Source organism: Symphalangus syndactylus, chromosome 3 (genome assembly GCF_028878055.3).
Source record: "Symphalangus syndactylus isolate Jambi chromosome 3, NHGRI_mSymSyn1-v2.1_pri, whole genome shotgun sequence".
NCBI lineage: Eukaryota > Metazoa > Chordata > Mammalia > Primates > Hylobatidae > Symphalangus > Symphalangus syndactylus.
Window position 1 is genome coordinate 136,672,914 of NC_072425.2, and position 21,091 is coordinate 136,694,004.

The window sequence follows — 21,091 nt, forward strand, 5'->3', positions numbered from 1 at the left end:
TACGATTCTTTTATTTATCCATGCATTCACTTGAAAATATTTATTGTGCACCCTCTATGTTCCAGGACCTATCCAGGCATTAGGGATAGAGTAGTGAACAAAACAGAGATCCTCGCCCTGCAGAGCTCACGTCCTAGCAACGGGGCCAATAAGCAATGAAGATAGTAAATAAACTGGGTGATACAGAAGTGAATTATATGGCACATTACAAGTGGACACATTGTAGTTGTATGACTTTAGACAAGTTACTTAACCCAGCACTGCTGAACCTTTTTCACATAGTGGCCCATGCCATCATCATCTTAGTGACAATGCAACCTACTAACAACCCATGTGATTGTCATAGTTGTAATAGTAAGAACAATCACTTATAAGGCATCAACTGTGTGCCAGACACTGTTCTAAGGACCGCCATATAGGCGATTGATGATGATGGCATGGGCAAGACTATTTTTCTTGAACCTTCATGCTATGCCATTAACCCTCACAAGGAATCTATGAGGCAAGGAAGGGATCATATACTGTGGGGCTGGTGGGGTAGTCCCATGGAGCTGCTGTTCTGCAGCTGAGCAGAATGAATTTCCATATCAGAGAAATGGGAACAATAACAGTGCTCAGCTCCCAAGGGTTGAGAAAATGCCTGGGAAGTGCCCAGCACAGTGCATGGCACAGTATGAAAGTTCAAGAAAGATAAGCTTGTTTTTGTTACTAACCAGTAAGCCCTGAGACAGGGGAGAGTCGGGAAGCTGGTTAGGGGCATAGAGGGGAGCTCATTAACCTATCAGTGAACCTGGTTACCTGCAGAGCTGATACATCACCTAAGGGACCAAGTGGAGGCCACTGAGGGCAGATGGCCTGTGAGAGGCAATTTCAGTGGGGCAGGGTTCTTGTTGCTGGCTGGTGTCAAACAAAGAGCAAATCAGGACTTAGGTGAGAGAGGTGAGAGAGACTATGTGACAAGACAATTGCAATAAGAGGGGAGGATTACTGCAATAGGGAAAACACAAATGTCTCAAGGTCAGACAGAACGGGCTTTTAAAAAAACAGGGAGGCTATTATTATTATTGTTGTTGTTGTTGTTGTTGCTTGTTTGTTTGTTTTTGAAACAGGGTCTTGCTCTGTTGCCCAGGCTGGAGTGCAGTGGCACAATCTCGGCTCACTGCAACCTCTGCCTCCCAGGTTCAAGTGATTCTTGTGCTTCAGCCTCCCCCTCCTGAGTAGCTGGGACTACAGGTGCACACCACCACAGCTGGCTCATTTTTGTATTTTTTGTAGAGATGGGGTTTTGCTATATTGCTCAGGCTGGTCTTGAACTCCTGGCCTCAAATGATCCGCTCGCTTTGGCTTCCCAAAGTGTTGGGATTAAAGCATGAGCTACTGCACCCAGTCTATTATTATTATTATTATCACTATTATTATTATTTGGCAGAGCTAGCTGAGGTTTATTTTGGACCAAAAAAAAAAGCAGTTGAATTTTTTTGTAGCTGGAGGCATGGGCAACGGGGATCCCCAGGCAGTAAACTCCCCAACGGGTGGGCTGAGGGCTAGGGCTGAGCCTCAGGTGGGTCTCCTGTTCCCTGTGCTCCCCAGAACAGCAGCCTCCCTCCTGGGCTCTGGGGCAGCCGCAAGAGGGGCAGGCTGGGAGTGGCTGCCGTGGCTGTTCACTTGGGCAGGACATCAGAGGACTCCAGCTTCCCATCGCGAGTCTTGATCTTCTTCACAACCACGGCCCTGGTGAAGCCGGTGCTGCTGAAGGAGCTGGAGCCCGCGCCAGAGCCAAAGCTGGAGCCCAGGCTGTAGCTGAGGCCGGGGCTTGCCAGGCCCCCAAAGGCCGAGCTCAGACCACCTGCATAGCTGCTGGTGGTCTTCGTATGGATGTTCATGTTCTGCATCTCAGACTCCAGCCGGCTCTCCTCGCCCTCCAGCAGCTTCCTGTAGGTGGCGATCTCCATGTCCAGGGCCAGCTTCACGTTCATCAGCTCCTGGTACTCAGGCAGCGGCCGCGCCACGTCCTGCTTGGCCCGCTGCAGGGCGGCCTCCTGGTCGGACAGCTGGGCGTTGGCGTCCTTAATGGCCAGCTCCCCACGCTGCTCGGCATCTGCGATGGCGGCCTCCAGGGAAGCCCTCTGGCCTTTGAGACCCTCAATCAGCCTGGAGTCGCCTGATGTTCCAGTTTATCTTGGAGATCTCAGTCTTTGTGCGCCGCAGGTCATTCCCGTGCTTCCCAACCAGCGTCTGCAGTTCCTCATACTTGATCTGGTACATGCTCTCAGCCTCAGCCTGGCTGCGGTTGGCGATCTCCTCATACTGCGCCTTGACCTCAGCGATGATGCTGCCCATGTCCAGGGAGCAGCTGTTTTCCATGGACAGCACCACAGATGTGTCCGAGATCTGGGACTGCAGCTCCCGGATCTCCTCTTCCTACAGCTGCCTGAGGAAGTTGATCTCTTCAGTCAGCCCTTCCAGGTGAGACCCCAGCTCTACCTTGTTCATGTAAGCTTCGTCCACATCCTTCTTGATGAGGACAAATTCATTCTCCATCTCTGCAAGCTTATTGATCTTATCCTCATACTTGTTCTTGAAGTCCTCCACCAGCCCCTGCATGTTGCCAAGCTCCACCTCCAGCTTCAGCTTCTCTTGGCCCAGTCTCCAGCTGCCACCTAAGGTTGTTGATGTAGCTCCCGAACATGTTGTGTGTGTTGCTCTGAGCCGTCTTCTGCTGCTGCTGGAGGCTCCACTTGGTTTCCAGCATCTTGTTCTGCTGCTCCAGGAACCGTACCTTGTCCATGAAGGAGGCAAACTTGTTGTCGAGGGTCTTGATCTGCTCCTTCTCCTGGGTGTGCACGGCCTGGATATTGGGGTCCACCTCCAGGTTAAGGGGGCTCAGCAGGCTCTGGTTGACCGTGATGGTGGTGATGCCTCCTGCTGGCCCCACCATAGCCTCTGCCCAGGCCACCCTGGAAGCTGCTGCTGCCCACTCAGGAGAAGCTCGAGGAGCTGACGTGGGCACTGGGCCCACTGGTGTAGAAGCGGCTGCTGAAGGCCCGGGGTTCAGAGGTGGACACCTTGTAGGACTTCTGAGTCACCCTGATGGACATGGTGGAGGGAGGAGTGGAGGCAGGTGGGCTGAACCAGGCGGAGATTCCAGAAGGAGTGGAGAAGCTGCTTCTTGGTCTATTATTTTTAATAAATAAGGCTAAAAGGAGACAGGTGCGGGGAGTGGGGCCAACAGGTGGCCTGGCTGGCGCTGATGCGGGAATGTTTGCCCCTGCATCCTGGGCGGGGGTGTTGAGAAGGGCGTCCTGAGTCCCTGTGCTGGCTCAGGCTGAGAGTGGGGCAAAGTTCAGGGCAGAGATGCCTGACTCAAGTGTGGTCGGGTCAAGCTGGTGGCATTTTGTCTAGATTGGCTGCTGGTTTGGCTAATCAGTTATGAGGCAAAGGATGGGACTTAGGAGTGTCTGTGCCTGGCCTTCTCACACCTAAGCAAGGAATCTTGGGGAAGGGGGCTTCTTGGCAGTGAGCCTTTTCCTAGAACACAGAAGGGTGGGGAGTTTCTTGACCATCGGGCACAGGGCTCAGGATGCATTTAGCATTGTCACTGGCCACTGCAGGCTGGGGTGGAATGGAACAGCAATTTAGTCCCACCTTGGAAATGGGAGGGCAGGGATGGGGGAAGCTTTAGAAGCTGGTCCTGGCTAGAAAGAGGTGGCATGTGGTAAGAGGAGGCAATGGTGCTGGGCAGTTCACAGCTTGCTTGACCTCCCTGTGCTCCCCACCTGTGGCCCAGGGAGACAGTGGGGACTGGGCCACCCCCTGGTCTATGCCCTGGACCAGCAGAGGCAGAGCCCCATCCCTGTGGGTGGGAGCAGAGGATGGAGGTGGGAGCCCAGGAGCCTGGGCCCTGCTGTCTCCCACCAAATTTAGAGGCTGCCCCATGTCTGACCTCTGCCGGTAGGGACAAGGATTTTCTTTAGCCTCTTCCCTCCCAAGCCTTCTTTCCAACCATCCTATGGGAAGATGTGCAGGAGATGGCCATGGTTACAGAGTGCCCTGAAGCTGCTGGGGGCCTGGAGGCCGGACCCAGAGGCATCCACTGGGTCTAGAGCCTCTCACTTTCACCCTCCCACTGTTCTTGCTGTGCCAGCCCTGGGTTGTTTGACTGGAGCGACGGATGCTTCCCCACAGGGAGAGGGCAGGAGAGGAGCTCAGCCGCTGCGCTTTCTCCAGGTTCTGCTCTCCAGCCTGGGCCAGTCCTGCGGCACCCCCCAGCCACCTCTGGCCTCCTGGGCTGCCGATGTACCACCCGCTTGTCTTCCTGTCGCTCAGGGTGACTCCCTAATGACTATAATCAGGGTGTGCACGGAGAGGTGAGGGAGGGACAGCAAGTGCTTCCCTAGACAGCCCATCCATTAGTGGGGCAGCAGCCTGTCGCAGCTGTCCAGAGGCAGATGAGCCCGGATCAGACCAGAGAGACCTGGGGAGGGAGACCAAGAGCCCCTCTCTTCTCCGTCCCTTCTTCCCCTTCCCTGTTCCTTGGCCTTCTGCTTAGGAACTCTGCTCTAATTATAAATGGTTTGACAACTTTAGGCCAGGCTCTGCAATTAAAAATAAAGAAGAAGACAGGCAGCGTTGTCTCGTAACGATGCCTTTAATTGGTGGAGTTAATTTTAACAGGGCCTAGTTCAGTGCCTTGGAGGAGGCAATTCCAGAATTGGAGCTCTTCCTGGCATCCCCTGAAAGGCTCGCCCAGCCCAGCCCATTTACCTCATCAGCCAGGGGCTCCTCAGGCAGTGGGGGCAGGATCTTTATTTATTTATTTTTATCTCCAGTGCTGAGCACACAGTAAGCAGAAGAAAGGGCCTGTGGTGAGGAAGACCCGAAGCATCTGGAGCTTCCACCTAATCAGGAGGATTGCCTGAGGCCAGAAGTTCGAGACCAGCCTGTGCAACATAGTGAGACCCCCGTCTCTACAAAAAAAAATTACAAAACTTAGCCAGGGGTGGTGGTGTGCACTTGTAGTCTCAGCCACTCAGGAGGCTGAAGAGGGAGGATCACTTGAGCTCAGGAGACCCAGGCTGCGGTGAGCTGTGATGGTGCTGCTGCACTCCAGCCTGGGCAAGAGAGCAAGACCCTGTCCCCCACTCCAAAATAAATTAATTTAAAAAAGAAAAAGAAAAAAGAAACACATTGGGATGGTGACTTGCAAGAAATAGAAAGAAAGCCTCCCAGACTGGCTCAAGTGACAAGGGAGACATTGCAAGGGCAAGGTGGGGGGGCTCTTGTGGATACCCCAAGGAAGGAAGGGAATAACAGCTGATCCACGCAGGAACCTGTGTCAGGGAGGGAAACCCCTCCCTCTCCCTCTGAGACTTCCATAATTGAGTCTGTGAAATAAACTGACAGCAGGCAGATTAACAGGAGAAAAGGTAGACACGTTTTTTTGTGTGCACAGGAGCGTCACATGAAGGAAAAGTGCATACCCCAAACCCAGCGAGATCTAGAAGCTGAGATGCATTCTTCATAGAGGAGGGAGAAGGGGGGATGCAGGCAAGTTAGGGGAGAGTATACGAGGTTTGGAAAAATGAATGGGCCCTTGGGAGAATAAGCGACGGTCTGACAAAGTCTGCCTGGGTGGGTGCCCCCTAGACCCCCAGTTTCCTCTCTCTCCTGTGATAGGAGCCAGTCTTCTCTGCTTGATGGATTCCTGGGGAGGGGTTCATGACAACTGGCTTCTTTTTGGAGGACCTGTCTTTAGGCAGATACAGGGAGTTCAGCGAGAGAGAGCCCCTGACCGCATTTACTGTACCCCAAGTGCTCTCAGTTTGAGGTAATCAGCATACCAGAGCTGAATATTTTGGGGTGATATTTCCTGAACTTTTTTTTTTTTTTTCCAGAAACCAGGGAAGCCAGAAACCCAACCTACTATCTCCATCTCTCAAGGTCTCCCTAGTAGCCAAGACTTCTCTGTCTCAGGAGTCTCACATCCATTTGGGGACCAGTCTCCCCAGAGGTAAGGGACAGTTTTTCCCTTTTAACTTCAGCTCATGCTGAAATTAAATCCTTTCTTTAGTTCTTTTAGCGCTGCCAAAGACAGGCTGGTATTTTCAAATATAACTGTATCTGTTAAAAGCTAGAAAATAGAAATAGAAAATACAAATAGCAGAATCAGTTTTCCAAAGGGCAGATTCTGAGTGCTAGGAATCCTGGAAGAAGTAGAAACTCAGTTTTCTAAATTCTAAGCAATGCAATAACTTTTCTCTAACCTTCCAAGAGCTGGGACAATTCTACCCCTGCCCCCATGAGATAGATGCCTCAGGTGGAATCTGTAGAAGCATAACTGTCCCAGTCTTTTCAAGGAACCCCTTTGAGAATAGAGCTTGGCACATAGTAGGTGCTCAGTAAATATATGGCATCCTATTTTCCATCAAGTGCAACAGTTTAGCAGGATATTTATTCCCTCCTGGGAGGAACAAGAAAGACCCCCCAAAGACAAATCCTTCTGTAAATTAAACCTCTTGGATCTAAGCCTTCCCTCATCCCCATTACCTAAGCTTCATCCCTAAATCTTGCCAGTTTCATAAGAGGCTGGATAATGTTTTTGAAATAGTAAACCTACGTGTTCCTATTGCTTGGTAGCCCGGCACCCACTGAGTCAATGACATCGATGCCTCTGGGGAGGGCGGCTACAGCCTAGAACAAAGAAGTCAATTGAGTTGCTGAATGGATTTTTTTTTTTTAACTCGAGGCAGATGCAGATACAATAGTCTATGGGCAAAGCGATTTTGATTTGCAAGAGCTAGAGCTTAAGAGAGAAACAGTTTAGCTTTAAATTCCAAGAAGTCTTAGTTTAAACTCAGGACTGGTCATTGAATTTCTGAAGGTTAACCATAGAGTGTCTGGGGATGTAGTAGGTGTTTCAGTGTTGATTAAATCAACCTTTCTCCACGTGCAAAAATCCATCTATGTGACTCAACTTTTATTCTCATGCAATGCTTTAATGAGTAGTAGTAGTTAACATTGTGATTACCTTGTGCTAGGTACTGTGCTAAGGGTTAGATAACTCATTTAATATTCTCAACAACCTCATAGAAATGGTAGCATGATTATTCCTACGCTCAGATGAGCTCATGTCGATTGCCTGCTACCCAGCTATAACAATGCCTCTCTGTCTTTCAATCAGTTCTCTCACTTCTGTTTCCATTGCTCCTTCTCCATCCAGGTTCTTGTGCTTGCTCTTCTCTCTGCTGGGAAGATCCATTGACACCTTGTCTCTTTGGAGAAATCAGACCCCCTTGTTCTGAGGCTTCCAGAGACAAGTAATCATATCCTTTTCCATGCCCCAGCTAAACCTGTGCACACACAGGTTTTCTTTTTGCACTTTATTTACAGAACATTACTGTAATTATTTGTGTACGTTGGTCTTATTCTTTGCTCTGGCAGTAGTGGGGTTTTCTCTGTATCTTTAGAATCTAGCAAATGCTCGGCACATAGTAGGGACCAATGATTATTAAATAAGTGACTGATGGATGAATGGGGGAAAAAAAGTTAACCACAGAGCAGAGACCTGAGGGTAGTTGCCGCTCCACGCAGGAAAGGCATCTCGGGAAATTGGGGAGCCCAAGGAGAGAGGCAGAACCATCGTTTGGAAGGAGCTGTTGGGTCTGGTCTCCACCTCTGCCTCTTTTTCTTTTTACTTAGAGGTCAGAACCCCAGGGGGTGATAGAGACCACAGGTGCGTCTGCTCAGCCCCAGGCAGTTTATGCCCTGCTTCCCTCTGGAACTCTCATAATATCCTGCACCAGCAGGGAACAGACAAGCAGAGCAGAAGGTGCCTTTAGGCAGTGCGAGGGCCTGAGATCCTTGCAGCTGATCCTTCCCCATAACCCCCTCCAAGTTCCTGGCCTGTAGTTGGTACCAAGGAAATCTGGAGTGTCCTCCAATCTGAGATGAGGACTAGGGGGACAAGTCAAGGCTAGCAGGAGGGGAGCAGCCCAGCAATCAAGATAAATACTATTTTAATGCAACACTTAAAAAAAATTGACAAAGTATGGCTCATGGGATTTCTGCCTAGTTTTATTTTTAATTCTTTTATTTATCTATTTATTTATTTATTTACTTATTTATTTTTTGAGACAAGGTCTCAGTGTTGCCTAGGTTGGTCTCAAATTCCAGGGCTCAAGCAATCCTCCTGCCTCAGCCTCCTGAGTAGTTGAGACTACAGGCTTGTGCCACAGTGCCCAGCTGTTGCCCTTTTTTTTTTCTGATTTTATTTTGTTTTGTTTTTGTTTTTGTTTTTGTTTTTGAGATGGAGTCTTGCACTGTCGCCCAAGCTGGAGTGCAGTGGTGCGATCTCAGCTCACTGCAACCTCTGCCTCCTGGGTTCAAATGATTCTCCTGCCTCAGCCTCCCCAGTAGCTGGGACTACAGGTATCTGCCACCACACCCGGCTAATTTTTGTATTTTTTAGTAGAGACAGGGTTTCACCATGTTGGCCAGGCTGGTCTTGAACTCCTGACCTTGTGTTGTGATCCACCCATCTCGGCCTCCCAAAGTGCTGGGGTTACAGGTGTGAGCCAATGTGCCTGGCCTGCCTGGCTTTATGAATAAAATTTTATTGGAACTAGGGCCAAGATTAGAGTGAGGTGAGTGAGACAGGATCATCCATGTGAAGGGTTGGATCCTCCCTCTAAAATTTGATATATTGTTCTGATTTAAAAAAATTTTTTTAAATTAATTTATTTATTTAGAGACAGGAGTTTGCTCTGTTGCTGGGGCTGGTGTGCGGTAGTGTGATTATGGCTCACTGCAGCCTTGAAATCCTGGGCTCAAGCAATCCTCTTGCCTTAGCCTCCCGAGTAGCTGGGACTATAGGCACGTGCCACCATGTGTGGCTAATTTTTAAAAATTTTTGTAGAGATGGAGTCTTGCTATGTTGCCTAGGCTGGTCTTGAATGTCTGGGCTCAAGCAGTCTCACTGCCTCAACCTCCCAAAGTGCTGGGATTACAGGTGTGAGCCACCACACCCAGCCCAATTGCTGAGTTCTGGGGCTATACCTTATATTCTGTGCCTGTGGTGAGTGCCTTGGTTTCCTTGCCCCAGTCTTGGCCTAGGAGGTGGGACCTGTGTCAGAGGGGCTGGGGGAGTGGTAAGGGCTGCTCCCTCTATAAGATGCCTTTGCTTTTTGACAAGAGCACAGGCTGGATTTCAGTTTCTTTCACCATCTCAGCAGCCCCCTCTGTACAGAGTAGAATCTGCACAACTTTACGGGGTGGCCATGTCTGGACAACAGACTACAGATTAGTCCACCCACAGGTAGTCCACTGCAGAGGCAGATGCACCACGAACAGAAACCAATGCCCAGGACCATTGAGAACAAGCTACCCTTCAGCCTCTCTTCTGGGGAGGCAGGGGGAGCCCCTTGGCTGGGTATGGTGCAATCTCAGCTCACTGCAACCTCCACCCCCCAGGTTCAAGTGATTCTCCTGCCTCAGCCTCCCAAGTAGCTGGGATTACAGGCGTGCACCATGCCTGGCTGATTTTTGTATTTTTAGTAGAGACAGGGTTACATCATGTTGGTCAGGCTGGTTTCGAACTCCTAGCCTCAAGCAATCCACCTGCATGGGCCTCCTAAAGCGCTGGGATTACAGATGTGAGCCACTGCCCCTGGCCGGTGATTTGTCTTTTAGTTGCTGAGTTATTAGAATTCTTTATATATTTTGTATACGAGAATGTTCTCAATGGCTTCCTTTTGTGTAGGGGGATGCGTTTCAGTCCCTTCAGCTGGCCTGCAAGGTTCTTCCACATCTAACCTGATTTCCTTTACTGCTGGCTTTATCTCCTGCTACTCCCTTCTTTTTACTGATAACGCTTTTTCACTTCTCTGTCCAGAAAATGCTTTCTCTCACAACTGGCCTTTTGAAGATACCATTCCAAGGACATTATTGTCCCTTCTTACTCTCCACTTAAGGTTCTTCTCTGTGGGCTAAAAAGATGGTGCAGACCGGCCGTGGTGGTGCATGCCTGGAATCCCAGCACTTTGGGAGGCTGAGGTGGGAGGATGGCTTGATCCCAGGAGTTTGAGACCAGCTTGGGCAACATAGTGAGACACTCTCCCAAAAAAAGTTAAAAAAAATTAAATAAATATTAAATTAAAAAATAAAAAGATGATGCAGCAGGCAAGCTCCATGCCTGCGAGCTGGTCTACGTTCAGGGCCAGCCGCTGAGGGCACGTGTGGATTCTGGCCCTGTGATGCTGACAGTGAGGTGGTAGAAAGTGATTGTAACACTGTCCCTGTGATCCAAGGTGGGCAGTGAATCCCTCAAACTTAGAGGAGATGTTAAAGGTTATTTAGCCCACCCTCCTGTCCCGGAAGTTGGAGCATTTCTGCATCACCCCCATCTAGCCTGTCCTGTCTCTGGATTCCACGACGGACAGCTGGGGATACTCAATATGGCCTTTGGGGAATGGGGGTTGTGTATTTACCTGCAGGCAGGCAGCTCTGGACTTCAATCCTGGCTCCACCCTCAGCTGGGGAATCTAGGGCAGGTGTCTTTAGTTTTTCAATCTGCAGATTGGGCCTAAGTAGTAACACCTGCCTGGTGGGGCTGTTATTTGGCATTGGGCAAGCACTCAGCAGTGTTGGTTTCCTTTCCCGCCTATTAGAAAACTCGTTCTCAGATTGAGCCTAAATCTGTTTTCCTGTGAATTCTAAACATTGGTCTTGGAGCCACAGGGGGCACATCTCTCTCATCCCCCTGTCTGTTCCATGTTTGGAGTTTGTCCCCTTAAAAGCCTGTCTTTTGCAAACTCAACGTCTTCACCTCCCTCAGCAGCTCTGCACAGTCACCCATGCTGAGGTGAGCCTCACCCAGACGTCCTTGAGAGGCAAATCCATTCCACAGTCATTGGGTGCATTTTTGATATGGTTAGGCTTTGTATCCCCACCCAGATATCATCTTGAATTATAATCCCTATAATCCCCATAATCTCTTACAGGCCAAGGGAGAGACAAGGTGGAGGTAATTGAATCATGAGGGCGGCTCCCCCCATGCTGTTTTCACAATAGTGAGTTCTCACGAGATCTGAGGGTTTTATAAGTGTTTAGTAGTTCCACCTGTGTTCATTCTCCTTCCTGCTGCCTTGTAAAGAACGTGCCTTGCTTCCTCTTCTCCTTCCACCAGGATTCTAAGTTTCCTGAGGCCTCCCCAGCCACACTGAACTGTGAGTCAATTGAGCCTCTTTTCTTTATAAATTACCCAGTCTCAGGCTGTTTTTATAGAGTGTGAAAACGGACTAATACTATTATCCATGGCGTTAGGTCATTTCTGTCAGGATGGGAGCCATTTCTGATTCACTACGTGGGGTAGAGCTGTTTGCACTTGCTAAGTATGTAATAAATATGTGTTGACTGAGCCTGTCTCCCTTGGTCAGAGGGAGTACTCTTGCCCCAAGTCTTCTCTCCCTTCCTCAGCTACAACTTGAGGCCAGGGAGTGAGGCAGGCAGTGTATTGTAAGACCTTCCATTAATTCACTCGAAACATTTACCAAGCACCAGGCTAGGGGCTCCGATAAGAACTCTATGAATTTCCTAGGGGCTGCGGTAACAAATTACCACAAACAGCATGGCTTAAACAACAGACATTTCTTCTCTCACAGCTCTGAAGGCTGGAAGCCCAGAATCGAGGTGACGGCAGAGTCATGCTCCCTCTGAGGTTCGAGAAAAGAATCTGTCCCACACCTCTGTCCCAGCTTCTGATGGCTTCTGGCAGTCCCTGGCATGCCTAGGCTTGTAGAGCCTCACTCCAATCTGTCTCTGTCTTCACACGGCATTCTCCCCTGTGTGCCGCTAGGTCCACATTTCCCTCTTCTTAAAAGGATGCCAATTGCGTTGGAGTGAGGGTCCACTCTAATCCAGTGTGAACTCATCTTAACCCTGATCATATCTGCAAAGACCCTATTTCCAAATTAAAGTCACATTCCCAGGTTCTAGATGGACATGCATTTTGCAGGGACAGCAGTCAACAGTACGGGAAACAATGCTTGCTCTCAAGGAGCCCATTGTCTGGTGGAAGGGGGAGCAGACCTGTTAACATAGAGGAGCGATGTGGTGATTGATGGAGGCATGCTGGAGCAGGGAGAGAGCATGTGTGCTGGGAAGACCCCTGAACCAATCTCTGAGGGGACAGGAGCTGGTCAGAAGAAGCGTGTGTGTAAAGGTGGGAGAAATGGCCTGGGGCATGCAGAGAACTCCCAGGAGCTGGTGAGGCTGGAGCCCAAAGAAGAGATCAGGGAGTGATGAAGACAAGGCCGGGAGGTGAGCAGGGGGCAGTTGTGGAACACCTTGGACACCACGGGCCTTTATCTTGCAGCCAATCAGAAGCCAACGAAATACTTTATGCAGAAAAATGATAAGGCCAAATGTATCTTGAAAGCTGACTCTGGCATCCATGTGGGATGGGTTAAGGGGTGAGACTGGAGGCCAGCGAACTAGTTAGATGCTGTTGCTAGTGCAGGCTAGAGATGTGAAGCTGTCAGCGGCTGATGGGGGTCTTGGCCAGTTCATGCCCACTGTTATTCCAGAGATAAGCACTGTGGACCTGCATCACAAACACCATTCTGCAGGTAGAACTTGACCTTCATAAAAGGAAAACATAGAAAGACATCAGAAATTGTTTTTTAAGAGCAAATGTTGGATTTTCAAGGGATCTGAAGTCAAGGTTGAATTTTCCAATGAGCCAGCTGGACTCTTCTTGGCATTTAGACATCCCAGGGTTTGCTTTCCATTGATTTTCCAGTGGGAACCTCCTGACATGCATGATCTTCCTCTTACACTGTCGGCCCCTTGTCAGGTGCAGTTTCTGGCGAGGTCTTAAATTTTTCAGTGGTGCCCAGCTAGCTGGTGAAGAAGCCCTTAGGTCTGGGCAGCCTGGGGATGCCCCTTTCCTGTAAGACTGTGTCAGACACTCTCTTTCCTGGGCTAAGATCTTCCATGGGCCAATGCCAATGTGAGTGGCAAGGGAGTCCAAGCACTGTAGGGCTCTCCCTCCCAGCCCATCTGTGCCCTTGCATGGCTGTTCTGAGTCAGAGGCCCCCTCCATTTAGGACGTTGTAATGCGGCCTTTCTTTACCCTAGACAAAGGAGATACTGCACAGGCAGTTGTGGGTGTGAGTCTGGGCTGTCGGTATCACTGTGGGTGGAGTTGGTTGGCAGTTGAAAGGCTTCAGGGCCAAGCTGTGGGACCACCCACTGTCTGATGGAAGTGGGTGATGAAAGAAGCATGACAAAGTGCAACCCCAGAGAGATGGGATTGGTGGTGGATGGGGGAGTGGACACTCCCAGTGGCATCCCAAACAGCTGTTTTCATTGATGCGTTCTATAGGGAAAATTGTGAAAGACTTTGAAATGGACCAAAAAGATGATTGTGTGTCTTGTCTAGCATACTCTTCTGGGTTTTTTTCAGGCTTTCATGGTCTTTGAGCTATTTTACAGCCCTGGAAGTTACAGAAAACTGGTAATAACACAACAAGGAAAGGGCATGTGAGGCTATAGCAAGAGGACACACAAGCCAGGAAGTGAGCCCCCATCAGACACCTGAACCTTGATCTTGGACTTCCAGCGTCCAGAACTGTGAGAAATAGATTTCCCTTGTTAAAGCCACCAGCCTAGCCTATGGTGTTTTCTTATGGCAGTTGGAGCAGACCATGAGAGCTATATTTCAGGTTCTTTGAGATTTTCTTTTAACCAATTGTAATATCTTACTGGTTCCCCCATGAATTAAGGAATTAAGTACAATTTTTGACATAGGTTGGTTATTTGTATGAGAGTCACGATTTTGTCCTTAAGAAAAAGTTATTCTTTGACCATTCAATCATTCAGCAGAATGTCTGTTGATGCCGTCCCTGGCCCTGGCACTGTGCTAATGGCTGGAAATACAGAGATGAGTTCAACATAGTCCTTGTCCTCAAAGAGCTCCTTGTGTGGTGCAGAGGCGGGCAGGAGGCACACCAGCGAGCATCAGAGTGTTGGTGCTGAGGCTGCAGTTGGAGGAGGTCGCTTTTGGCAGGGATTCGGGGCAAGGCTGGGTTTTTCTTCCTGGGAAAAGCATGAGTTTTGGAGTCAGACAGGCCTAGCTCTAAGTCCTAAATTCACCACTTCAAAGCTTTGTGGCTTCAGATACATTCATTTTCTTATCTGTGAAGTAAGGATAGTATTTTCATCTTAAGGGTTTATGAGAAATAAATGAGGTATTGTGTGCAAAGAGCTTAGCCCAGTGCCTGACATATACTAAATGCTCAACAAATGCTAGTCTCAGCCTTCTGGGCTATGATTTCAGAGGTGCAAGGAAGGCCCCTGATTCCTTCCTCTCCCTGCTAGGAGACACCTGAAATTCCTTTAGGAAAGGACAACCCTTTCATTACACAGCTAGCAAAGCACTCCCAGTATAAACAGCTTGGGACAGGAAGTGTAGTGACTCAGCACACGTTAATATGTAATTTGTTGATGCCAGGGCTTCCGCTTAGAGAAAGTTTTCATCAGCATAACCCCTTGCCTGTGAGTGCCTCTGAAAGCACTTTCACATCTCTGACCTCACGTAATCCTCCCAGCGCCTATCTGGGGAGGGCAGGCCCTGGAGGATCATCCTTACTCATTTTACCAAGGAGAGGACTTGGGCTTTGAGCCATGAAATAAATAGTCCATTCCAGGTTACCCAGCCCTGATCCAGGAGCTGGGCCTCAGACCTCGGTCTCCAGACTCAAACAATGCACCCTTTCCTCCAGTGGAGTGAAGAGGGAGAGGAGTCACTCTAGAAGAGAACTTGGGGAACCTGAGCTTAAAGAAGCTGAGTCAACCCTGGGTGGAGGAAGCAGAGCCTCCCAGGATGGCGGGTTAAGGATCTGCTCTCTATAAGCTGCGGAATTCTTACCATGTTGGGCCTTGATTTCTTCTTTTCTAAAATGGTGGTAGTAATGCTTGTCTCACAGGGCTGCTGTATGGATAAAGAGGTAACACAAGCAGTGTGTAGCACAATGCTAGATGGAAGGCTTCAAGCCACACAAGGGCAGGAGGAACAAATCTGACTTGCTCCCCACTGCATCCCAGCAATCGGTAAAGCACCAGGCACGTGGTAGGTGCTCCAGTAGTATTCAGCAAAGGAATGGATCAGTGAGTCGCATGGGCTCAGTGCACAGCCACTGTTGTAGTTATTGTACAGGAACAGTATGGCTGGTGGAACTCACCGAGCCTGGGGACATGGAAGAGAGCCTGGAGGAGCCGGGTCTGCAGACACCGTTCAGCGGCTGTGGGGAGGGCAGGCTCAAGGAAGAATTCAGTTTCTTTGGATGTGAGGGCTTTGGGACACCTTCTGCTCTGAATGGAGGAGCCAGGAGCTGGGATACTCCACACCCAGGCCAGGGGACAGGGTGACTTCAGGTAGAAGTTGTAGGCATGCAGGTAAGCCCCAGAGAGCATAAGGAGAGAAAAACCCAGGTCCATGCTAAACCAGCAGGGGCAGCCCATGTGGGTGGTGCAAGGACCAGACAAGCAGCCTCCAGGGTGTGGGCAGAGAGCTTCACTGTGGCCCCTGTGCTGGGGTGGGGGGCATGGGTGGCCCAGAAGGACCCAGGATGCCACTGTATTTCCTGAGAACTGCTTCCCCAGCCCCTAGCTGTTCCTTCCACTAGAAGCCATTTTCACTCCTACTCTGACCCTCCTGAGACCATGGCTTACGGTCAGGCCCTGATCTTCTCGTGGATTTCTATCGATTTGGATGTTTTTGACAGAGCGTGTCTTTAGGAGAGGCTGGTGGGACCTTCTGCTCCTGAGCTGCCATCTCTGCCTCCATCTGAATCTTCACCTCTGCTTTCTACCTCCCCTCTTCACTCACAGCTGCTGGCTCAACTCTCCCACTTAAAACAAAACAAACAAAACCCTCTCTCCCTTGGCCCCAGCTGTCTCTTCAGATCACGTCTTCACGTCTTATCTTTTCTCCTCCAACTCATATCTTGGGAGGATTAGCGTTCCTTGCTGTCTGATGTTCTTCTCTCTCATTCACTATTTTTTTTTTTTTTTTAGCAAATGGTCTTCCAGGTGTTTTTCCTCTGAGTGGCATCACCAGTGGTCTACAAAGTCACCAAGTCCCCTCTGCAATCCACCCCCTTACCACTTCTAAATCCAACTGCTGTTCTCAGGACGTTTCTGCCTCCCATGGCATTTGGCCACGTGAGCCGCTGCCTGCTCGGAAGTCCAGCCTCAGGTCCCAGGCGGAACCCCGCTGGTGCCTGTGGCCTTGGCTGGCTTCTTGCTTTCCTTCGCTGGTCGCCCTCCCCCTTTGCTGCGGGTGCTCCTCGAGTGGATCCCAGTCCTCACCTCCTCCCTCCACGCGTTCTCCCTGCGTGAGCTCATCCTCCCTGTGGCTTTAATTACCATCTTCAGGCTGCTGGCTGCTCCAGTGGGGGCTTGTCTCAGGAGCAACAGCCCAGCAGCTTCAGAGCATCTCCATGCCCACATGTGTGAACCTGAGCACGTTCTGAACACCCCTCCCCACCTTCCCGCATGGCTACCATCTCATTAAGCATCTCTCCAGTTGCCGGTCAGAAACCTGGACAGGATTCCTGATTCCGCCTTCTCTGTCAGCCCCCACACTCAGTCCTTCTGTTTGATTTGACCCAACCACCCCTTAGGTTTTCCTCCTAATTTGCCTTCCAGTCCACCCGCTTATCTCCTGCCCACCTCAGTGATGGCTTCCTCCCAGGCTCCCTGCCTCAGTTGTCCTGGCTCACTCCCATGGGCTCAGCAGGTCTCGGGCTCTGCCTCATGCCTTGGGCTTCTCTGTCTGTTCCCTCCCTCCAAGCTTTGCTCAAGCCTCACCTCTTTGAAAGTTCATGTCACAGTTGAGAGGGATAGTCTGGAGCCCACAGACCTATTTCAAATCCAGATATCACCACTTAGCAGCTTCGTGACCTCAGCCTCAGCAAACTTCTTACCTGCTCTATGCCTCAGTCTCCTCTTATGTAAATGGCGATCCCTGCTTCTCATTGATTGCTGTGAGTCAAGTGTATATCTATCTCTAGCTGCTTTTGTATTCTAGAGAAAGGCATGCATTGCTGCCAGGGAGACAGGGATCTTTGTTCCAGAAAATGACCCATTGATTGTGTCAGATAAAGCTCTCTACCCACCAGAGTGAAACTGGGAAGGCCAAAGAGTGGGGCTGAACTGCTCCAAAGACAAAAGCCATTTCAGCAGGAAGCAATGTGAACCAGGAAATGGGAGAGGGGGGTCAGCCACGGGATTGGAGGGCAGAGGCTGAAGACTGAACCCAGAAGATGTGACTGGTTCAGGAGGAACTGGCAAGAGCAAGAGGTCTGATTTTTAAATTTCGAGTCACTTGTTAGGCTTCAAGAAGGTCCCTCCTACTCCCCAACTTCTAGGAAAATTATCTTACAAGTTCTGCCATAGGTTAGTAACATTTTGGGGGAAAATTCAGGACGAGACAGATCCCATCTGCCACTTCTTCCAGGAAGCCTTCCTGGACTCTCCCTGTCTCCCAAGTCTGGTTTTGGTATCTCCTCTTCTGTAGGTCAACAAGAAGAAACAAACAAACAAAAACAAAAAACAACCCAAAAAATTGCATGAACTCAGGAACTGAGTCAGAACAGGATTGAGAGAGAAGAGGAAATCAGAATGAGAGGGAATCGTGAAAATGCCAGGTCCTGGCAATTCTTAGGCATCTTGGAGACTGTACGACATGGAACTGTTTTTATCTGAATACTGAAAGTGACCCCCAAAGCTTTAAACAGACATCAAGAGATCATCTGTGTTACTGAGAATTAAATTAGATGATGTACATAGAGTTCTTAGCCCCAGCCCCAACACATAGGAAACTCAGAAATTTGGGAGTTTTTTTCTTTTAAACAAACACTATAATGTCCTATTTTATAGACAGCAAGAATATAACAATCTCATCAGAGGTGAGGTGGGCAGAGATCTACAGGAACAGAGGGAGCTTATCTCCTCTTAACTTCCCTGGGCACCCAGGCCCCCTAATGGGGACACAGCTGCTGGTGACACTAGCCAAACAAGGACAATCTGACCATATCTGGAAATGTCCACCTTGTTGTTATTGTCAGCTACTATTATTTTTAATAGGACAGGGTCTCACTATGTTGCCCAGGCTGGTCTCGAACTCCTGGACTTAAGCAATCCTCCCACCTCGGCCTCCCAAAGTGCTGGGACTGAGCCGCAGTCTGAGCCGCAGCGCCAAGCTCTACTATTTTTAACAGCACTGTCCTTCCTCAGTGTCCCCAGAGTGCCTCTGCCTGTCCCCACTCATCTGTTGTTGAGTGTGGATCTTGGATTACTACTTTTCTACTTAGATGTAAGACATCTGGCTGATTTTCACATGTGGTTTATGGAAATAGAATGATTTTTCGGTTCCATCATGTATCCTGTCTTCCTCCCTCCAATTTCACTGCAAGCTCTGAGTTGGAACTCAAATGGCCAGTTCTCCTTAGGTCCCTTGTGCCTCACGCACAGCAACGGCTCCACCGATGTCTGTTTCTGTGGGTGTTAATTTCATCCCTGGATGAGTCCAGAGAGCCCACACCTGGGCAGGAGGCTGGGCTCAGCCTGGAAGCCCCTGCTCTGTCTTTGCCTGTGTTTTCACTCAAGTCTCTTGGGACAGCCTGAGCTGCTGAGATGTGGTGGTGGAGAGGAGACAGAGATGGGGTCTTTGAGAAAAGAAGGACGAGCAGTGTGAAACTAAGGGGGCGGTAATAGGGTGTGGGGGTTGTATTTAATTAGTCACAAAGCCCTTTCATGAGATCTTGAGCCGTGGTCTCTTGTTGAGGAAATGTGTATACATGTGAACTACATGGAAAAAGATCTCAGGGTTGTCACATCCAACTCTGATCCATTGCAAGAATCTCCTTTTATACCTCTGACAGGTTTTATTCAGTCTTTACTTGAATGCTTCTAATGATGGAGAGTTCATTACCTTTAGAGCAGAAACTTTTGATTACCTAATTATTTTTATTTTTATTTATTTTTCCTTTTTAGAGACGGGTCTCACTCTCACCCAGGCATGAGTGCAGTGGTGTGGTCATAGCTCACTGCAGCCTAGAACTCCCAGGCTCAAGCGATCCTCCTGCCTCAGCCTTCTGTGTAGTTGGGATTACAGACAGGTGCCACCACACCTGGCTAATTACTTTTTTTTTTTTTTTTTGGTAGAGACAGGGTCTCATTATGTTGCCCAGGCTAGAGAACTTGATTTTAATTAAGTACTCACCCTTCTTCATAACTGATCTAAAGAGTTGTAGTGAGCCCATTTCTCTTCCCAGTGAATAATTTATGCAAGTGTATGAGCATGTGACACAATTCTAGCTAACGAGGTAGAGAGGAAGCCCAGTAGGGGCTTCTGGGAAAGCTTTCCTCTCTTTTAAAAAGAGATACAAAAAGGGCTGGCCTGTTCTTCTATTAGAAATTTAAGCAGATATGTGATGTCTGGAACTGCGGCAGCTATCTTATCACCATGAGGGGAAGTAACCTGAAAGCCAAGAGGACAAATTAAGGCTAACAGAACAGAAATGTGTTAAAAAAACAAAACAAAATAAACATGCAAGCAAGAAGGCAAACAACTGGGGTCATTGATGTAATCACTGAACAGCTAAGTTAACCAGTGCTGGGGGTGCACCTAGTATTTAAAGCAAACCTGAAAAACTCTTCACTCATTTTAACATGAGGTCAATGAAATAGTTTATATGAACTGGAACCAAACAGGAAATTTCTAATTCTAAATGTCAGTCGCCGAGTTTTGAGCCTAAAAAACGAACTTTATATCCATCTCTGTTACACTTTATTTTTTGGTTTTGATCTAACCTTCCACCTTTTACAGACTTTTTGGATTTCTGTTTTAACTCTACAGAACATTCCTAGTCCCTCACAACTCTCTCTCTCTCTCTTTTTTTTTTTTTTTTTTTTTTTTGAGACAGGGTCTCACTCTGTTGCCCAGGCTGGAGTACAGTGGTGTGATCTCTGCTCTCAGCTCGCCGCAACCTCCGCCTCCTGGGTTCAAGGGATTCTCCTGCTTCAGCCTCCCTAGTAGCTAGGATTACAGGGGCCCGCCATCATGCCCGGCTAATTTTTGTATTTTTAGTAGAGATGGGGATTTCACCATGTTGGCCAGGCTGGTCTCAAACTCCTGACCTCAGGTGATCCTCCTGCTTCAGCCTCCCAAAGTGCTGAGATTACAGGCGTGAGCCACTGTGCCCGGCCTCAGCTTTCTCTCTTTCACTTTTAGAGCTTCCATGAGCATAATTTGTTCATTCAAGGAAATGATAAGTTGAAAAGAGCCAGGCCAAAGAGAGAGCCTGGCAACACCACACACAGCACTGGGGGCCAGACACTTTGGGGTCACCTAGATGTATCACACAGCCCACATTTCTCTATTTTGTCTGCATTTGAACAAATGCCTTGCTGAAATCAGGATTTAGTGACTATGATACACTGACACATTCTTCCTTATGAAAAATGAAACCACCGTCAGCAGAACTATGCCAGGTCTGCCTGTGCCAGGGTTGTGACCTTCTCTGTACAAGTCTGTTTGCATGTGGGGAGGGATGGTGAGTTTGTGGCCTTTTCTATACGTTTCATATCTGGACCCATAGTTCAGTTTTGGGGGTTAGGACTGAGCTCTGGTTGGCACTGGCTAGGGCTAGACGCTGGGAAGATGGCTGGAAATATTGATGACAGATAAGCCTTTTTTGTCCAAGGCCAGACAGGTTATATCAGCTCAGACTGAGAGCCTTCTGAGTCCCCTCCCCTCCCCTCCCCTCCCCTCCCCTCCACTTACTTCTATTACCCTGGCCTTGCCCTGGGCCTTCCTCCTTCAGAGCTTTCTGGCTCTCTGTTAGGGTAGGGCTCCATCTCCCATTGATCCTGAAAATAGATCTTGAGGGGACTGTTGAGAAGAGAAGTGTGTATGGGAGGAGTGGAGGCCCCCAAATCCTCCTCAACCTCTGGGGGCCCAGATGAAACTCAGAATGGGGGACAAGATATATTTTTTTTTTTCTTTTTTGAGACGGAGTCTCGCCCT

General features: G+C 49.1%; 1 pseudogene; it reads right to left on the reverse strand.

Moving 5' to 3' along the window:
• Nucleotides 1–1,489: 1,489 nt before the first annotated feature.
• On the reverse strand, nt 1,490–3,113 carry LOC129478407 (keratin, type II cytoskeletal 8-like; annotated as a pseudogene).
• Nucleotides 3,114–21,091: the final 17,978 nt, after the last annotated feature.